The sequence below is a fragment of the Dendropsophus ebraccatus genome, chromosome 8 (assembly GCF_027789765.1).
Source record: "Dendropsophus ebraccatus isolate aDenEbr1 chromosome 8, aDenEbr1.pat, whole genome shotgun sequence".
NCBI lineage: Eukaryota > Metazoa > Chordata > Amphibia > Anura > Hylidae > Dendropsophus > Dendropsophus ebraccatus.
Window position 1 is genome coordinate 56,812,105 of NC_091461.1, and position 22,193 is coordinate 56,834,297.

The window sequence follows — 22,193 nt, forward strand, 5'->3', positions numbered from 1 at the left end:
TTTGGGCGGATGACTATAGAATGGAGCCTATGGGATTGGCGGAACTTCAAGCGGGAGCGAGCAATGGAATCTGTGACAAGTTATTTGCTTGAATTCCGTAGTGTGCAAGGGCCCTTAGGGAAAAATGAAATATCCTGACATACAACACAACCAAAATGTAATTACCAAGCCATGTCCACATGCTGAGGATTCTGTTGGTAGCAGGATTGGTGGCATATGGCTTGGTAATGTCTGACTGGCAGAGGACTGCTGTGATGGTCACCAAGTGGTAGTGGTACACTGACATACAACAGCCATTAGGAGTAATACAGTCTATATCTAGTCCTCAAAAAAGCTGTGAAATCCCAGTAAATCCTAGATACAACACGTGATGACCACACAACCCAATAATGTAATTGAAACTAAAAGTTTTTTGTAAAGCAGTACAGAGATTCTAACAAATCTGGATAACTACATTACTACTAAAACAAGCATCAAAGAAGCAGCCAAGCTTGAACTATGTACGCCCTTTTTTCCAACATACATGACAAGGTTTTGTATCCACGGAACGTGCCACAACCAGTTACGGCTTTCATCTTAGAAAGGATGTCCCTTAAATAATTACCCATTTGTTTTTCTTGACCAGTGTTACCGTCTAAAATTGCTTGAGGTTCTCATACTGGTGAGTCGATAGAAGCTAGGGCCTCACGGTATTGCCTTCATTCTCCGCTAACACAAACACAGTGTGAAATGATAACAATATCAGCCTTTTCCTCTAAACATAGAAACTTAAAAGACGACTTCAGGATGTTTGCAACATGTGGGAAAGAGGGCAATGAGCACATGACATCACTGCCCTCAGTCCATGTACAGCTGGACTACACCAAGCTGTTTCCTGCTCCCGGTCATTGGGTCTAGGTAAAGAAGAGGTCTTTGACAATAATAGAGTGAAATGTACAGCATGTTACAGATATAGAAAGGTCATCATGGTTTTCATATAAAAACATATATTATGTATAGGAAAATTCTTATAATCCAGCATGTTTAAGAGGAACAAGAAGTTGCATAGACAATATGTGTGACTTCAAAAAGGAAATCAAGATTCATTAGATATTATTCAATAAAGCACCTTCTTGGTATATCCACTGTTCAGTGGTATTGGCCTTGGTGTTGAGATGGATACTAGCCCAGATTGCTCCCGCATTGGCTGAAAGGAAGTGTGGTGAATGCCAACAGTATGTCCATCATGGGCCACCATGATTCTTCTGCTGCCTCACACTGAATGATTCCCTGATGAATAACTAGAATGAGAAACTTCCCTTTTAAGGACAGAGCTGATACAAGTTAATTTAGACACTGAGCCAAGATCTTGGTGACTGTTCTCAGTAGATGAGATTGCTTTTATGTCCACCACATGGACCCCTTAAGGTCAAAGCCAATTTTCGTTTTTGTGCTTTTTTATGCTTCCATTTTATGTTTAAAAGTCCATAGCGCTTGCATTTTTTCACCTAGAGACTTATATGAGCGCTTTTATATTATGTGATGGCTTTTAAAAAATTCAAACCATTGTTAACAAACATACTGTATGTTCCTTAAAATCGCCCTATTCCCAGGCTTATAGCGCTTTTATTCCTTGGTCTATAGGGCTGTGTGAGGTGTCATATTTTGCGCCATGATGTGTTCTTTCTAGCGGTACCTTGATTGCGCATATACGACTTTTTGATCACTTTTTATTACATTTTTTCTGGATTTAATGCGACCAAAAATGTGCAATTTCGCACTTTGGCATTTTTTTGCGCTTACGCCGTTTACCATGCGAGATCAGGAATGTGATAAATTAATAGTTAGGGCGATTACGTGTGTGGCGATACCAAACATGTTTGTTTATTTATTAATTTATATTTATAAAATGGGAAAAGGGGGGTGATTTGGACTTTTATTAGGGGAAGGGATTTTTTAATAATAAAAAAACTTTACCTTTTTTTTTTCACATGAACTAGAAGTCCCCCTGGGGGACTCGTATATACACAGCACTGATCTCTCATAGAGATCAATGCTGTGTATATACACAACAAAGATCGATTCGATCGGTCATAGATTGTTTTGACCTGCTGCAGGCCATAGCAATCTATTGCCGAGCTGGGATCAGCGTCATTGCGACGCTGAGGCCCGGCACGGGCAGAAGAAGGAATCTTCCCCCCCCCCCCCCCCCCCCCGCAATCGCATCTGGTTTGACAGTTGCATTGAAGTGCCTAATTAGCCGGTGCGGCAACGGGACCCACGTCGGCTAATAGAGGCGCTTCCCGGCTACAGATCACAGCCAGGAGCGGCGCCGGCCCCCCGCTCTGAACACCCCCCGCGGCACCATGACGTACCAGATACGGCATGGAAGGGGTTAATGAAGATAGTAGTGGTATGGAACTTTAATTTCAGGCCATGCTCTAGTGTTCAAAAAAGAATACTGTCTCACATTAGCCCAACAAAGGCCATCTCCAAAAGGAGTTGCCCATCTGTAGATGGCAGTTTCAGCCTTCTTGACCCCAGGTAGATTCAGGGGGAGGGAAAGGCATCCTGATCTTCATGAAATAAGTAAAGGCCCTATTACACCGAGTGATTATTGGCCATATATCGGCCATTACGGCCCATGATCGTTTGGTGTAATGGCTCCTGTTAAAAGGCAATGATTAGCGGACATGCACAATGTTGGCTGATCCTTGTCTTTTAACATGTTGAAAGTTTTTGGAGCGTTAACAATGGTCTGCTCGCAGTGCGTGGCAGCAGACTACCGCTATTTCTTATGGGCTCCCTGGATGATCTAAAAGTTGTCAAGGAAGCCCCTCTCGCAGTTTCCAGCGCCACCCCCCCCCCCCCCGACCCGCTCGCTGTTAGTTCGTGTAATAACGCCGGCAGCAAGCAGGGGACGAAGAGCAAGCGAACGCTGATCTGACAGGTCAGTGCTCACTTACTCCTCCCCATGGGCCTATGTAATAGGGACTTAGGTGGCAAGCATTTCAACTCAGGTTAACGCTATAAAACTTTATTTAGCAGTTGTTTTTCCTTCAACTAGTGATACACTACAGACCAAGCATAACTGTTTAGAAAATAGCTGTATGACCTCCTCTTACATTAGGGCCTCTTTCTTGAATCTAGCTGCAAGAGGTCAGGAACATACAGTAACTGGTGGACACAGGAGGAAATCCCAGGGAGTTTTCACTTTTCAACAAGGAGGGGCTTTCATTACTTCAAGCGACTTCATCACTAGTTTATTGTAGTATATGACTCCAGAGCTCCGGACAAGTTAAACAAAGATTAGTCAAATATCAACCGTATTTAATTCCTCTGCGGGTCATTGAGAAAATGCAACTGTTTGATTGTCTCTAAATCCCTTTGTGCTTCTCTTGGCACCGGATCTTCCAGGCCTAGGTGAATTTGTTCAATGACATTCTGAATCAAACAATGGATTTCATTTTATAGACTGGTAACTGTTTTCAAATGTTCTTTTTGTAATACTGTAAAATCAGCTTGGTAATAGGTTTCAGGGATGTTACCCAGGCAGAAAACTTGGCTGGTCCTATTTATGATCATAATGAGTTTATATTATAGAATACAATAAACATCTGACAATTGACTGAAATTAGAGTTAATTGTACATGAGCCTAGATGGCTAATGGAAAATCTAATAGCCGTAGCTGCTGCAGGCAAGCATACCAAGCAGGGTGCAAATGGTAACTTGACCGAGGCATGGCCCCTATTAGGTGAGCGCAGGACAATTAGAATCTCAGAATGGAAATAAATGAATAAACATTCATTAACGGGAAAAATAAATAATGCAATTAACATCCAGGGACAAATATGAATCTCAAGCTGGTCTGCCAACCACCTGTACAGTTATTTCTGGACAGCTCAGCTAAAAGTCGCAGATAGGCGGACACTTTTATGGACCCATTATAAAGTCAAACATTAGCGATAAGGAACATAAGTAACGCCTTGTATAGTTTATAACACTAGTCCTGATGCAGCAATGACATCACTGTGACTCACTCCCACACAATGAAATAATTATTGCAGAAGGTTCTGATAAGGTACTACATACCATATATACTCTAAACCGGTAAGCATTACAACAGGCGGCAGCTGCTGTCGTTTTGAGGTATAAATTCTGTAATAACTCCATTTTAGAACATTTTGTGACATGCTGAAAATAACATGAAAAGCAGCAGTGATTTTGTACATGATTCCAATAAAATGGTAAAACACCACAATAACAAATTTCCTTCCCCAACCTGTGGCTTCTGCCCACGTTCTAATTCTCAAAGGCCACCAACAGGTCCGGTTTGGAGGACACTCTATACAAAGAACACTTGTGGCAATACATGATGCACTGACTAATTAGATCACCTGTAAAATAATAAGGCTAACCTCAAACCATGACCTGTTGGTAAATGAAAGGAAGTAAAAAGAAGGCAAGAGGTGGCACTTCTGGGGTACCTTAAAGGTATATGCAGTAGAGCAGGTAGAACATTCAGTGCTCATCTTTTTGCCCCTTGGGATTTGTGCGTATCACCCTGAGGTACAGGTGATCCTGGGTATGGGGTCTCCAACCAGTGGAATGTCCTTTAACGCTGTGGGGCTGCCAGAGCTGGCTAAAGTACATGCAGTGTGCTCTCAAGAAGGGGCTCATAAAGCAATAATGTACAAGGAAAAAAAATCGGCTTCTTTTCCCTTGTATGTTATGACCTGTTGGTGAACTGGAGCATGGGAACACTGCTTTACGTTGCTGCTATCCCGCTTTGATTCACCTGTTACACCTTAAGGCTGGGTTCACACTACGTATATTTCAGTCAGTATTGTGGTCCTCATATTGCAACCAAAACCAGGAGCGGATTGAAAACACAGAAAGGATCTGTTCACACAATGTTGAAATTGAGTGGATGGCCGCTATTTAATGGCAAATATTTTCTGTTATTTTATAACAACGGCTGTTATATTGAAATAATGGCAGTTATTTACTGTTATATGGCGGCCATCCACTCAATTTCACCATTGTGTGAACAGATCCTTTCTGTGTTTTTAATCCACTCCTGGTTTTGGTTGCAATATGAGGACCACAATACTGACTGAAATATACGTAGTGTAAACCCAGCCTAAAAGTGTGAAGGTGGGTGACCTGGAGTCTGACCATACCTTTTACTAAGATGGTTTTGTTTGCACCATGTACATTGTGGCACATATCCAATGCCAGAAAAAAACAAAACAAAAACAAAACAATGAATGCAACTGTATAATGCAACTGTATTTTTTGCATACTGTTTGTAAAATTTTTGACAGCTGGTAAAATCCTCCCCAAAATACTTTTTCAGGTCCAAAATGAAGTTTCATCCTGGAAGGAAGATGCAGTCAACATATTATTCTGTCCAAAACGCTCCTAGGCTGGAGGAGATGCAGTTTACTTTTAAGGGGAGACCCATGCATCCATGCCGTAGTTAGGCTCTGTTCTCACTATGCTGTGTTGGCAATTCTCTCTAAACGCCCCCATACACATGACTGTTCGACATGACAAACATTCATGTTTCCTCTATGGACTGCTCTGGCGGTGGCTTATTTCTCCCAGAACAATAGGATTGGACATTAAAAAACCAACCACCCGATCTTCTTTACATCATCTGTCGGAGTCAGGAGGCCACCATACACTGGTTTAACATACTACTTCAATAGCAACTGTACAGTAGTTCTTGGTCAGAAAACAGAAGAATGCTACAAAAATTACTGTTATGAATTTTTGCAACAACAGAAAGTGGTTAAATCGTTGTGGGGGCCCCCTTCATTATTAGTCCTGGCAGCTGATCCCTCGCTGATCAGTAAGTGTTTACACATTCTAGCAGCATGCCATCACTTTCTATGACAATAGTAAAATGTTTTGGGTTAGGGCTCACATCACAGCTGCGTCGTGGTTTCCATACAAGGAAAACATAATGCAGTGTCAGATCAGTGGCAGGGCCGTTCACTGGTACTTTCTGTTGTATGTGTTCACATCTTAGCCAGCAGTCATACACCATTACATCATTCTTGTGCTATTTTTTGCCTAAACTGTGAAGGATACATCATTTAGAAAGAAGTTTATCACTGAGATAGCTTCCCAGCGAACGGTTTTCCTTTCTGCGTAACAGTTTCCAGCGGTCTTCTGAAATCTGCTACGGAGCCGGGTGCCCTGTATCACATTACATATACATGCTCTGTATAGCCATAACACTGGAGCCACCTGTCTAATATTGTGTAGGTCTAGCATTTTGTAAAACCTCTGAAGGTGTCCTATGGTATTTGGAAATAAGGCATATAGCAGCAGCCTCCATGGATGGGACTTATCCAGCACATCCCACAGATGCTCAATCAGGGTATGTGCACACTGAGTAAATAGGACGAAAAGTCAGTCACGTAATCCGCTGTTCGCACCTGCACAGCGGCAGGCATGCGCGTCTCCGTCTGTGCCATAGACTTCATTCTATGCACGGGCAGATTCCTTCTTCCGCCCAAAGAACGATTGAGTTCTCCCCAATTGTCCCTTTTGTGTACTTACCCCCTTAGCTTTCTTTCCTGCCCACTGCTGTCATTACTATTGCACAGTAAACACAGGACTGTTTTTTCAGGTGATTTTGCATCACATCATCCCAGTATGTATTCCTGTATTGCATGATGGGCATCTGTTTATCAGGGGGTTTAGTGTAGGTTTAGATCTCTGAAGCGCAGAGCAAGCAGCGCATTGTCAGAGTGGACACAGAGAAGATGATTTTAGACATCCAGAGAGGGTAAGTATGATAAAAAAAAAAAACAGGGAGAGGGTGCAAGATAGGTTATACATGTATATTAGACATAGGGTGGTATTCAGAAGGGGGATTGTTTAGAATATTGTTTTTGTTGCCCAGATAACCCCTTTATCTGTTCATTAATTTGTACTACAATAACTTATTCGTGTTTGTATCAGACAAGCTAGTCTTTACTTCTTATATATATATCAATGCGCCCTGGGCAGGGGCGGATTAACTTTACCATAGGCCCCGGGCTGTTCACCAAGCCTGGGCCCCCACCCCACCCCACTGTAACTATGGCAGCACTAGCCTGGCGTTCATAGTACAGGACAGATAATGTCATGATGTCCTGATTTGTGCAAAATTGCCATAAAAAAAACTGTGATTTTTTGCAAATCATGGCGGAAGTGTAGCCAGGAGACAGTACACCACTGAAAGTCTTTTTGAGTGGTCATGGGCCCCCCAGGAGCTCAGGGCCCCGGGGTGCCATCCGAAATGCCCCTATTATAATCCACTACTGGCCCTGGGCAGAAGTAACACTGCCCGTGGTTTACCAATAGTCCTTCCTAGGACCAATTTGGTAAATATTAACAATTACATATCAACAAGACCAGCATTTTTGCAGATGCAATGATCCAGTCAACTAGTCATCACAATCTACAAGCCACTAAAACCTTTAGGGCCTTTTAGTAGATGAACAAGGAAATGCTTGTGTATCAGCAGATCAAGGATGTTTTAAAAGGTTAAAAAATTTGCCGGCCGCACATCTTCTTGTATAACACAGCAAAGGGCCACATAAATGAGCAACTGTTCGGGTAGCCCTCCCTGGTCACAAACCATGTAATAGGCTGGCGAGATTGGTGCTTGTTTACATTGTGGCTTAGCCCGTCTAACACTTACTCATTTTTCCTGCTTTCAGGACATTATCTACAAGAATTGACAGAAGCCATTGTCATGAGATAATCCATGTTATTCTCTTCACCTGTCATCGGCCCCAATGTTCTGGCTGATCAGTGCATCAACATAGCATGTCTTAGAGAGGCATGACGTCATACAATTATCAAGTGTATCGCCACCGCTTAAAACTTTGTCTAATAATAGTAAATCTTGGCCAAGTATAATTCTGTTCTGGCAGTGAAGCTTCAAATTTCAAAACCTTGGAAGACCAAAAATGGAATATTGAGCCCTTAGACATTTGACCTGTAAGCCTGAACAGTAAGCCACCTGAAAAAAGAAAATCAAACATTGTTAATACTAATACTTAAGTTTAACATTTTCTTGGTGAATAACCTGAAGCGACTTTTTTGACAATTTCAGTGTTTATATGTGATCTGCAGAGATTAGGCCCTGTTCACATCACATTTTCTGCTTATGCTTGCCATATATGCAGCCAAAAGCTCCTGATGTATTGGGGCTGTGCTTAATACCTCTATTTGGCATCTATTTATTGCATCTGTTTAGTGTATACATGATTAAAGTAGTTGTCCCAAAAAAATTTTTTTCTTTCAAACCAACTGATATATAGATTTGTAATTTTCTTCTATTTAAAAATCTCAAGTCTTCCCATACTTATAAACTGTTGTCCTGCATGAAGTGTTGTTTATTTACATTCAGAAACAGTGCTCTCTGCTGACATCTCTGGTGGAGTCAGGAACTTTCCAGACAAGTAGCAAATCCCCATAGAAAACCTCTCCTGCTCAGGACAGTTCCTGACTCGGCCACAGATATCTGCAGAGAGCACTGTTTCTGAATGTAAATAAACACCACTTCCTGCAGGACATACAGCAGTTTATAAGTATGGGAAGACTTGAGATTTTTAAATAAAAGTAAATTACAAATCTATATAACGTTCTGACACCAGTTGATTTGAAAGAAAATAATTTTCACTGGACAACCCCTTCAAAAGCTATCAAAAGACTAATTACATATACATTCAATGCATAACATACAGTGGCATCCATTACTCATAGGCTAATGGGGGGGGGACTTTTTTTAGTGCACTAGCAGCATGGAATTGCATAGTCTACTATGCCTTTTAATACCTTTTTTGCAGTTTGCTTACGTCCATCAGCCCACTCTTTTAGCCTCCATCAGGAAATAAATGGCTATAGCCACACTTAGGACGTACATTGGGAGCTCACCATGTATACAAGCTAAACCTAAACAGAGAACATGATGTGGATCTTACTATGTATTTATAGCAGGTAGAGTGGTATAGGCTTCACAAGTAAGCGCTGACTGGTTGCTGATCAGTGTTTGTTTGATGCCTCCTGTCCAGCCATTATAATCAGGGACGAAAGCCTTAGTTTGTTTAATACACTGAGTAAGATAAGGATAAGAGCAATGTAGCCATTTGACTCAAAGCCTGTTAAAAGACATAGTGCTCCAGTAAAAGTCCATAAACTATATATATATAAGATATATAAGGGTTACTGCTGTAATCTAATCTGTGTGCGTTGGTGCTTGGTCGGCGTAATATATACATTCTTTAGCAATGGCTTTTTGACTATTAGGGTTATCTAAACTCATGTAAGTGCCACATTCCAACCTTCTTCTGTACAACGTATCGCAGATTTCAAAGTGCTGTAACTTTATTTATTAGATTTGAAGGCGCCGCAAGGAAACTAGTCAGCGACCAAAAGGAGTAAAGCAGGACAAAACAATCAAGACAAGCATCTGACTGAAATACATTTGTTATTGTGCCATTGTAACATTGCTGCAACAATAATATTACAATGTGTCTCTTGGCTCACATTCTTAAACATTTAAAGGCATGAAACATGAACACGGAACATCTTAACTTCCGTAAAAACTGCACTTAGCTGTCCTGCCCAGATGCCTCCAATTTCTTCAAGAAGAGAAGCAAGGAGTAAGTAGGTACTAGTAGACTTACAGAAGACATCTACCCATCTCCTCCATTTACACCCCTACACTAGATCCTGTTGACAACTGCTATTAGAAGCCATAGAGAAGACTGGAAAGGTCTCTGACTACCTCAAGGCCCTATTGCCGTCCTGACCACACGTTGAATGATCCCAATCTTGTCAGCGAAGACCAATTTTGACTTCAATGGCCAGCCCGTCCAGACGATCTAAGGATCATCCAGGCAGGTCCTCCCGCTGCTCCCTGCTTTCTGCCTGCGCCTGTAATAGCACAGGCAGCGAGCGGGGAATGAGGGGGAAGCAAGCACAAAGCTGAAAGGTCAGTTCTCACTTCCCCCTCATTATCACACTGTGTAATATGCCCTTTAGTTTTCTTTTATGATGGAAACAGATTAGAAATGAGCGAACCGGGTTCGGGTTCGAGTCGATCCGAACCCGATCATTCGGCATTTGATTAGCGGTGGCTGCTGAACTTGGATAAAGCTCTAAGGTTGTCTGGAAAACATGGACACAGCCAATGACTATATCCATGTTTTCTACATAGCCTTAGGGCTTTATCCAACTTCAGCAGCCGCTGCTAATCAATTGCCGAAAGTTCGGGTTCGGATGGACTCGAACCCGAACCCGGTTCGCTCATCTCTAAAACAGATGTGTCCAGGCTAGCAATAAGTGTTTTATGGAGACATACTAAGGCTATGTTCACACTACGTATATTTTCGTAAAACTACGGCAGTTGCTGTCAATTGCAACCACGGTGGTGATTTATACAAAGATATACGTTACATTGCCTTCTATGCAATCCCGGCCGGAGTATATACACATGGTATACCCTCCGACCAGGATCCGTAGCGAGAAACTGACATGTCAGTTTTGCGGCCGCAGAAAACCCTGTCAGTAAACACTATGGAGCGTACGGCTCCGGCCGTACACCCCATTGTGTGCAGTGGAGAGTTCTGATGTGGGCACGCACGGATGCGCCCGCATCAGAACTCAGCGGTGCTAAAGATAATTTCTGAGACCGGCCATTCTGTGACACAGTGTATGAACATGGCCTAAACCTAATTTAATACTAAAGTTTCTGTAGAAAACTTAGTATGCTTATACTCATGTATATATCTTTAGATATGACCGCCTCCTGCCCAAACAGTTCAGAGTGCCAGGTTGGGTAGTGCGTGCCACAGGCCTATACACCTGGGCATAACAGACCTCCGAAGATCTCCTAGGATAGCCATGCGACATCAGTAAGATACTTCAGCTTACTGCACTTTGTCTTACTGGGGATCAGTCCTGAAACTTCTTTAGGGTAAGCTCACACGTAATGTAATTGCAGTGGAATTCACCCTGCGATTCCCCTCCTGCCAGTTTCAATAGGATTGTCATCCCACTGAGATTATGTAAGCAGCAGCCCCCTTAACCCCCCGCAGCCCGGTGCATATATTACCTAGTCCACACTTTGGTATGCTCCTGTGGCACCTGGCATCTGGACATCCTGCTCAACCAATCAGTGTGCTGTGGTGAGACACACCCTGTATGTGAAACTTATGCTGCGTTTACACGGAACGATTATCGTGCGAATTTGCATGATAACGATCAAATTCGTACGATAATCATACATGTAAATGCAGCGAATGATCAAGCAACGAGCGAGAAATCGTTCATTTTGATCTTTGAACAAGTTCTCAAATCGCCTTGGTCGTTTGCAAAAAGTTTGCAGATTGTTCCGGTAAACAGTCGTTCACCGATTTAGCCTATGTGCGAGATAGGCTTAAGCTATCACAAAATGATCGCAAAACGATTTTTCCGTACGATATATTGTTCCATCTAAATGCTGATCGTTATAAAAAAAAAATCGTTACTTCAAAATTGTTAATCGTGCGATTGGGCGAATTATTGCTCCGTGTAAACGCAGCATTACAGACTACTGTATAAGGCATTATGAATTAAATACAAAATTACTTACTGGTAATTAACTTTCCACTAATTCTTCATGACAGCACCAGTGCAATCCAATCACGGTGCTGTCATGAAGGGAGATGCAGTGGAAAGTGGTACTTTCCTTCTTATGCAAGTGAAACTGGTACCAGAAAGTTATGAAGATTTATAAATTACTTCTCAATCCTTCAAGTACTTATCAGCTGCTGTATGTTCTGCAGGACGCAGTGTTTTCTTTCCAGACTGAAAGTTCTGTACAAAGCGGCAGCAAACCCAAAACAAAACAGCTACAGCTTTGGACAGTTCATATCACGGACAGAGGTGGCAGCAGAGAGCATGCATAAGACTGGAAAGAATATACCACTTCAAAGCTCCCCTTTAACATCTTGGCTGCCTGCTCCAGTCACTGTTACTAAGCTGGACGGGGGTGGAGGGTGTCTGAATATCTGGTGGACCCAGCATATTACATGGAAAGTTCATTGATTACAATAGGTGTCATCCTATGGTGGCTCTGCAGGGGTACACTTGCTGGTGGGATTGTAAACAGATTTCAGCCAATCGTGGGGGTCCCAGCAGCAGTACAGCTAATCTTGGGGAACACCTCTGAGAAAAAAAAGATTGTTGCTAACTTCTTTAACCACCTGACCTGTCACCATACACACCACTGCTGCTTCTGCATTCACAGTGTTACACATAAAAAAAGATTATCCATAGTACAGTATTGAGCATTGTGACATTTTGTACGTGCAAACTGCTGTCACGCGTAAAATGGAAAGTGTAAGGGAACTGCTGTTGTCTATGAAATATCCCAGACATATGACAATCTTGTGATGGGAAGGAAACGCGAACATAGAAAAGACAGACTCCATAATCTCCAAATGCAAGAAATTAAATCACTAGGTGACCTGCCATACATGTTGATCTGCCATTAAACCATGTAAATCATGTTAACCTCCTATTACTGAAATACCAGATGCTACACAGTCAATAATATGAGGAGAGAGAACGCGTGCTTGTGGTCAGGGGGCAAGTGGCTTCAGAAGATGAGACAAGGCAGATCAGCAGGTGGGAGGTCAGTAACTTATAACCAAACAGTCTTCAAGTAAGGTCAACTGTACGCCAGCATGGAAACCACAAGATACATAGCTGAAGGCTGCACTACTGTTAAATAATATCAGACTGACAGACATATGCCCTATACCCCCCACCCCATATGCTGGTGGGACCTATGAAAGAAGCAACCGGCCCTTCTACTGAAGGCACAAGTATAGGCGTTGGTACACATGGCCCACATCAATGAACAGCAAAACTCTGAAACCTAGAAGATTCTCCAACAGAATGGAGTTCCCCTAAGAATCCCAATGACGGATCAGAACACAGCGTCTGGCCCTTAAGATGTAATTCTTAACATGTCATTCATTTAAACATGTTCTTGGGTTACAGCTTTGCATTCCCAGCTCTCAGCCTAATAAGGTTCTGAGATCTGCAGGACTTTTTATGGAAAAGATTCTAAACTTGGAATATTTTTCCGGAAGAGAAAAAAAAAAAGTGCAAGTCCCTCTGCTCCAGTAGTTAAGATCTCCTCTAATACCCTGTGCTATTTCATTCCAAGTATATCCCAACCTTCTAAACTTGTGAAGAGATCTGTCTACGTTCCAATAAATACAATTTCCATAATTGTCCTTTGGGGCGTTAAACGTGGTTGTTTAAACAAAGGTACATTGTTTCCAATGTCTGCTCATTCTTCCTATGCCTACATAAGAGCGAATACCTGTCAGGAGGCTAATTATTAACTTCCATAGCCTCCATGAGCGGCGGACGTATGGCTGCAGGGCTCAGCTTTACTGGCTGTTTATTATTTTTGGGGTGGAAAAAAAAAAAAAGACTTGTGTTTGCTTCACGAGGGAAGAAAACAAACTGCAAATGGTAGCTCCATACATTTTCAGGCAGCTTTCCAATGGAACTCCTGGGATTTGCACTATTTGCTGAGTTTAGCAAATGTCTCCTGGTTCAGACATAAAGCGTTAGCCTTAGCCATTGCAAGGGCATAGGGAAAATAGATGTACCAGGTTTTCTTGTGACACAAGAGACTTTTTAACAGAAAATATAACTGTGATCTATAACTTTTTCTGGACTTTTTGTTACATTTCGCCTAGTTACTGCTATACATATCCAAAATTCAACCATACTGTGCATGATGTAAAATGACCATCCCCACCACTGACCCTTGCACTGGAGTACTCACTCAGTGCTGCATCATTTCCAATAGATCAACCCTAACCAGATGGACTGCAGAAGTGACTTACCCACACTCCTAGCTAAGAAAGACTCGCCCACTAATGGAAACTACAGCTGTGTAAAACACAACCTAAATAGATACAATTTACTCCATCAATAACATCTAGGTTTCTATGCACATAAGTACAACCACATGCAACATGATGGCAAAAGTCAGTGCTCCACAATGGATACCACATGTTTGTGCGGAGCAGCAATTGACAGGACGAGAGGCGAAATCCTGGACATTGTAAAGAAATGAAAACTTTCTATAGCAGCGATGTGAACTAACCACAGCAAACATATAACAAACTCAGCTCAAGCAATTTTGCAGCGAGTCAGGGCACTTACTTTATCCCTCTCATGAGCGCATTTGCAAATCCAGAGGTTGTAATAGGATCCCTAACAGGATATCAGCTCGGTGTAGTCCCTTTCTATGGCACAGCCAGGCATTTGTTCATTTAAACACAGACAAACAGACTGACACACAAACCATAGAGAGATTCCAGAGAGGCAGCCCTCCCAGATCCTAGGCACAGCCCCTTCATTAGAATATAGGCAGGGAAAAGGCTTGCTGGGATTCCTGGTGGATGCAGAAAAGGAGGAAAAAGTGGGTTTCTGGACTCTAGACTGTTCAGCGTAGCCTCCAATACTTACACACCAGGGCATTCACTTTATACTTTGGACTTCAAGATAGCAGCCATGCAGGATTCTGTGTTCACTTTATGTACACTGCAATATTCTTCATTGTAGGAACATTTCCTTAGACAAAGGTAAATGGATATCTGAACTGATTGGAGTAGTTGTTCATGAGAAACTCTTTCCACCATATTTATCACCTCTGTCTTACGCTGGATTGCTGGATCAACCAAAACAAAAAGTGTTTAGGTTATGTTCACACATGGCTTAATGCAGGTACCCTTATGTTCACACTCGTGTAATACAAATGCATTTTTGTGACTATATTGTGGATTTAAGTCCTGGTGTGACCAAAGATCTGAGGACCAAAACTGGACTGAACTTGACCTGCCCCTCTTCACACATCTGTAACACATACAGTTGTGTGTATAGGGCCATAGAAACAAAAAGATCCACATCTGCCCGCATATGTGGATCCGCAAATACGGACAGATTAAATTTATCTAAATGATTAAATCAACTGGAGTCTGAATGTTATACAGATATGTAAATTGCTTCTATTAAGAAATCTCCTTCCCGTATTTATCAGCTGCTGTATGTCCTGCAGGATGTTGTATTCTTTCCAGTCTGACACGGTGCTCTCTGCTGTCACCTCTGTCCATGTCAGAAACTGTCCAGAGCTGTAGCAAATCCCCATAGAAAACCTTTCCTGCTCTGGACAGTTCCTAACATGGACAGAGGTGGCAGCAGAGAGCACTGTGTCAGACTGGAAAGATTTCAACACATCCTGCAGGGCATACAGCAGCTGATAAATACTAGAAGGCTTATGTTTTAAAAATGAAAGTCATTTTCAAATGTGGATAACTTAAGGACTGGGCTAATTTTCATTTTTGTGTTTTCGTTTTTTTCCTACAGACCCACATAAGCCTTTATTTTTTGTGTCACTAATTGTACTTTGCAATGACAGGCTGAATTTTTCCATAAAATATGCTGCAAAACCGGAAAAAAATTATATGTGTAGTGAAATTGAAAAAAAAAAAACCGAATTCTTTTTCTTTGGGAGGGCTTTGTTCTTATGCCATGTGTCCTATGGAAAAACTGACTTGTTACATATGTTCCTCAAGTCGGTATGATTGAAAGTATCTGCAACTTGTATAACTTTTATATTAATTGATGGCTCGTAAAAAATTAAAACCTTTTACAGAAAATAAACGTTCCTTAAAATCCCTCTATTCCCATGCTTACAGCGCTTTTATCCATTGGTCTATGGGGCTGTCTGATGTGACATTTTTTGCAACATGATGTGTTCTTTCTATCGGTACCTTGAGTGCACATATGCAACTTCATCAAGTTGTAACTTAGTGCACTCATGTGGACTGTAACTCACACATAGACCACAGTGTAAAGTACAGCCGGGAGCCATACTTTACACTGTTAGTACAGGCTATCTTGTATAATAACTGACAGGTCTATTTTGTGCAGCCGCTTTTCAGTGAACAGCAGCCGCACAAAATAGACCTGTCAGTTATTTTGTACGGTTATAGTGTATACACTGTGGCCGTAATTCCATACACTGTAATTGATCAATGTCACAGCCGTTGCTGCAACCTGTAAAAACAGCCATTGTTTAGTGCCAAAATACAGTGTGTGAACATGGCCTTTCTGTGTACAGCAGTGCCACAGTTCTGCAAAGCAGCTTACTGGTGTGGGTGTCAGGTCTCGGCTCCCCATCAATACATTTTATGAAAACCCGTTTAAAGTGGACCTGTCACCTGGAATTTCAGTACATAGTTACATAGGTCATGGGGAACTGATTTATATTGCATTGAAGTGACACAGGAGGTTCAAGGGCAACACCTCTTTGGCACTTGGCTGCAAAGTAAAGCTGCATTTCTTAAGCACATTGCAGTCACCGACAGATAAATGAAAGGTAATGTGTGTATTCTTTCACTAAGAACTCTATGATGTTATTATCATTACTTTGGTATTCAATTTCCAGGTGACAGCTTCACTTTAAGTATACGACTGGGCCCTTCCATTTGACTTTAGAGCAGAATACATACACTCTTCTAAAATAAAATAAAAAAAAAGCTGGAATATATAATTGATTCATACTGTCCCTACCACAGACGTTTGAAATATCTGCGTTTAGATGGTATTTCTATACTGCAATACATTTTACATCCTTCGCCAGGTTAGCCCTAACTCCACCATCCAGTCCTGCGGTGCATATATGCCCAGGAGTCTCAATTGACACATGTAGAGGCCATCACAGTATGTGACTATGAGGGAGAGCACAGGAATGGCAGAACCAGGCTACAATCCTCCTCCTCACCTTTATTTGGGGTCAGTGACAATGAGTGCCCTGTAGTTGTCCTTCACGGTTTTCGCTGGGAATTAGCCCATTGTCTGCAGTACAAGTATTTATGGTGTCTGTTATCTGGTGTCCACATTTGGGGACTGGATTGTGTCCCTCACATGGCCGCTGGGTGATGTTTGCCAGGGCTCAGCTATCTCTTTGTGTTAAACATTCCTGCTCTTCGAATGTTTTCCCAATAGCTGTCAGATGAAGGTCTAATAATGTGAGCCATGGCGGGCTGAGTGTCTCTAATCTCATCCTTTGTCATTGATTTTCTTCCTCTCTCTAATTTCTTGACACACATTTCTAGCACATCTTATTGCCTGGATTCCGCCTTTGTTTGGGCATCCTGCTTGGAGTACACAATGCTGTTTTGGCTATTGTTTTTTTAACACCTAAATAACCAGGCCCATCTGGACTAAGCTTTTTTCTTGTTTTATTGCTATATTCTGAGAGGCATAACCTTTTAACTCTCCTGGTGACATAGCCATATGAGGGCCTGGTTTTTGTGCAAGCGAGTTGTAGTTTCAATACCTTTACAAAACTTGTTGATTAACTTTTATTAACACTTTCAAAGAAGGAATGGAAAAAATGCACTTTGGTCACAGTTTTTGTGCCATCAGTTGCACAGCGGAAATAATGTTTTTCTTTTATTCCATGTGTCGGTACAATTATATAACACCGTAAGAGACACAACTGTTTTTTTATTTTTACAGTATAGTAATAGCTATGTAGTCTTTCTTTTTTGTACGACAGGTAATTTTTTAATAGATCAATTTGAAGGCTGGTTTCACAGAGCCTTAAATTAAAAAAAAAATTAAAAAAAAAGGCCCACGGCCAGATGTTAGTTGGAAGTCAATGGAAATTTATGAAAGGCCATACATACTCTCTGGCGTTTTTTTGGCTCTGCGGTAGTTTGTTCAAAAGGAAGCACGCTGAGAGTGTGTTTTTTTTTTTTTTTTTTTTTTAGCAAACTGTGGCATTTCTCTCCCATAGACATCAATGGGATTACTTGTTCATCTAAAAAATACCAGTGCTTACGTGTATGGGATTTTTTAAGGTATTTTTTTTGCCTGAAAAAAAAAAAACTTTGATCAACTTTGACAGTTTTTCTGGAGTTTTTGGAGGCCAGAAAAATGCCACAATAAAACCTGTGTGTCAGGCCATCCTAAGACTTTTGCAAAGTATAAACATTTTTTTTTTTATGCAGAAGTCGATTATTTTTTTAATTCTGAACACTTTTTTAAGAACTGAATTTAATGAACTTCATTTAATTGCTTTTAGGTTTCACTAGGGGACTTCACAATGAGATTTACTGACCCTAGGCTGGGGCTACCCAACAATTCTTGGTCACCGCAAGTGCCATTCAAACCATAGACAGCCATGATGATGCCAGCCATGATGATGACAGCCATGACAATGCTATCCCCATTCACCTGTATGAGTGTAGGGGTAGTGGGACCAGGAATTATTGTGTTGCCCTAGCCCTAAAGTCATGCAGCTTAAGGCTATGTTCACACACAGTATTTTTGCTCAGTATTTTTCAACCAAAACCAGGAGTAGATTGAAAACACAGAAAGGCTATGTTCACACACTAAAGAAATTGAGAGGATGACCACCATTTAAAGGCAAATAATTGTGGTTATTTCAAAACAATGGTGGTTGTTTTAAAATAACAGCAATTTCATCAGTGTGTGAACAAAGCCTTTCTGTGTTTTCAATCCACTCCTGGTTTTGGTTGAAAAATACTGAGCAAAAATACTGTGTATTTGTGTACTGGGTAAAATAAGGGCAAATAACGTCTGTTGTTGCAAATCATTTTACTGAGTGGGAACATAGCCTAAGTTTGCAGAAAGCTGATAGGGTCCCCTTACCACTTAAACATCATTCACTTTTTAGGTGTAAGGGGTTGAAAACAGGGAGTGAAGTTACCTCAGATCCCTGCTGAAGCCCAGCCAGCAGTCAAACCTGCCACGGTGATCACATGGGCACAATTCTTGTACAACCTACACCCCACTGATGACCGTATTAAGGGTTTATTTTATATCCTTTATACTGGCTTTGATAAGAATTCCAAAGAAAGCAAAAAACATGTGGCCCAAAATCTGCATCGGCTATTATTTAAAGAACTGCCATGTGTTAAACCAGCTTAAATGGGGTTAATGTATGAAAACATACAAAAAAAAAGAGATTAATCTAATAAATGAGGACAATATACAAATAGCATAAAAAAGGCATCCATGGTTGTTTACTTATAACGACCCCTGACCCCACAATGTAACTGGAAAACCCAAGCAAAAGGGAGAACATATAAACTCTATGCAGGTGTTGCCTTTGGTGAAATCTAAACCCTGGATCTCAGGGCCGACTTCTGAGCCACCATGCTGTCCAATAAATTATTTTTGTTACTTTTCCTTACAATGGATTCATCTGTCCCATTATGCTAATGTGGTTCTGGCTGAGGCAGCAGTAATGTTCATTATTTGGACATTATTCTATACAGTGTTTGCACTGCCAACCAGTTTCCCATTGACTTCTAAAAAGCTTATTATTACACTGAAAATATGGTTGTGTTTTTACTTTATTTTACGGTGTGTGAACATGGCCTCAATGCATTAGAATTAAAATACAGCCATATTTTCTAAATATTTTACTCGTGTAGTTTGTTTGTATTATACTTTGTGTGTGAACATAGCCTAAGATAGAAATAAAAAGTGCAAGTAGATTAAGAAATATGTACTATTGTGTAAGGCTAAGTTCCCATGTATTTTCTTGGCCGTTGAAATCCAACTAACGTCTGTTATTTCAAAATGATGAAATAATGGCCATTAATTGGACTCGAACGGGCAAAAAATAGACATTTTGGGAACATAGACTTATCATGTAATGTAAAATTGTAGATACAATGTCTTCTTATGCAAAATAATGGCCCTTATTTTACAATGACACCCGTCAAAAAGATATTGTGTGAACATAGCCATTATCAGCCTTTACATATACTAAAGGCATGGTGCTTGCATGGTTTTCTTGCTTTTTACTTTTGTGTGACTTAATTGGTGGTGAATAGTGTCAGCCTGTAAGAGCGTTATCTCTGAGCATACTGCCAATATAATCAATAGTATCATTGTTTCATCATACAACGTACTGTATTGTGAGCACAAACATGATCACAAAATGCAGAAAAGAGCTGACAAATATTGCAGTTAACTCCTAGCAGTAACTCTGTGAAATTCATAGAGCAACTCTGTATTCCTTAAAGGGGTAGTGCGGCGGTAAAGAATTATTCACAGACTAACACACATTACAAAGTTATACAATTTTGTAATGTATGTTATGTCTGTGAATGGCCCCCTTCCCCGTGTCCCACCACCCCCACCCGTGTACCTGGAAGTGTGGTGCGCTATACTCACCTGTCATGTGCCGACCCCCGTCTCCGATCTTCAGCCAGTGACGTCTTCTTCGGGCGGCCGACTGTCCCGAATGCCGGCCGCTCTCTGCAGCATCAGCCGATGCTCAGCCGCGATTGGCTGAGCATAACTGTGCTCAGCCAATCGCGGCTGAGCGGCTGATGATGCGGCCGCGTCATCAGCTGCTCAGCCGCGATTGGCTGAGCACAGTTATGCTCAGCCAATCGCGGCTGAGCATCGGATGACGCTGCAGAGGGCGGCCGGCATTCGGGACAGTCGGAGCCGCCCGAAGAAGACGTCACTGGCTGAAGATCGGAAATAGGGGTCGGCACGTGACAGGTGAGTATAGCGCACCACACTTCCGGGCCCACGGGTGGGGGTGGGAGGGGGGACATGGGGAAGGGGGCCATTCACAGACATAACATACATTACAAAGTTGTATAACTTTGTAATGTGTGTTAGTCTGTGAATAATTCTTTACCGCCGCACTACCCCTTTAAAGCTATAGTTGTATTTAGAAATGCTGTAAGAAGATAACGTGATGCACTACCATTGGGAAAAACAATATACAGTAGTACCTTAGTTTGAGAGTAACTTGGTTTAAGAGCGTTTTGGTTTAAGAGTTCACAGTTTTTCAAAATTGTGACTTGGTATAAGAGCATTGCCTTGGTTTAAGAGCTCCCTGTACTGGGCGGGAGGGTGAGTGGGGGGGCATAGTCTGCACAGCGGGGTCTACAGCACTGTACTCTGACCCAGGAAGTCTCCCCGACCTTCCAAATCATAGCAGATCCACAGGCTGGGGCTTGCATCAGGGGACAGGACTGTGGAGTTAATCTCTCCATAGCTGTAACCCTCTCTCCCCAGACAGAGAGTGCTGCTATACTGTGCCCACATCTGCCCTGCTCATTCCTTCATGCTCCCTGAAGTCTCTGTCAGTCCTTGTGTTTCCCATCCTCTCTATTACTGTACAGTAACATATAATATCACATATTCTGCTGTTTCTGAATGTTTGTTTCATTTGTTTTACATGTTATTCAGAATAATAAATTATTTTTGGGGTGTGGAACCAATTGTCTGCATTTCTATGATTTCTTATGGGAAAATTTGCTTTGGTTTAAGAGTGGATTTGGATTACAAGCACGGTCCCGGAACGAATTATGCTCGTAATCCAAGGCACCACTGTATTATAGTGCAAACTGATATACATTGCAGTTATTTTAACATTCAGCTGTTCCTGTACCACTGACCCTAGAATACATTCACATGGCAAACAACAACATTCATCATTTTTGCATTTATTCTTTTCAAAACTCTTGGACAGCACATACAAACATGATATGTAACACAGCAAACAAGAAGAACCCATTAGATTGTTACAGGTGTGGACACACAAGTTGCGCATGCGTGAAGAAGTATAGTGTGTATAGTAAACTTTCATCATTGCAGTATGTTAGTAAACATTGCATGATATAACTAAGAGTGCAGAACTTACATAGCGGCCTGTCAGGAGGACACCTGGGGGGACATTTATCAAGTCCAAAAATTTTTACCCCGGGCTTACAAATGTCCTCGCAGCTCCGCAGCTGAAGGGATTTATGTAGAGGTGCATTGCCTCTACATAAATCTGGATCGCACGGAGCCTCTCCCTGGGAAAATTTTGAAACTTACGACAGCTCAGAGCTGGCGTAGGTTTCAGTATAGTTTTTTCATGGAAAAAATGATAAATGCGGTGAACGCAAAGGCCATGCCCCCTCTGCGTGCTGCCGCACCCCCCGTAACGCCCCCTCTCCGCCCCACTGGCGAAGGTGGTGCAGATGGGGCAGATGAAAAGAAAATATTCTCAAAAATACAGTTTGCGAATATTTTTACGCCGATTTGCCCCATATGCGCCTAAAAAAGGCATTTACGCCTTTTC

The 22,193-nt window shown here is 41.7% G+C and overlaps 1 protein-coding gene across 3 annotated transcripts in view; it reads right to left on the minus strand.

Moving 5' to 3' along the window:
• The window catches only part of SORBS1 (sorbin and SH3 domain containing 1), a 287,999-nt gene that overhangs the window by 156,000 nt on the left and 109,806 nt on the right, over positions 1–22,193 (minus strand). The window contains exon 1 of one of the 3 annotated variants that reach the window (XM_069980453.1): positions 14,225–14,360. The exons of the other annotated variants lie outside the window; for them this stretch is intronic. The gene's annotated coding sequence lies outside the window, so the exon portion shown is untranslated. Of the gene's footprint in view, positions 1–14,224; positions 14,361–22,193 lie in introns of those variants that run through there. 3 annotated transcript variants of the gene reach the window in all.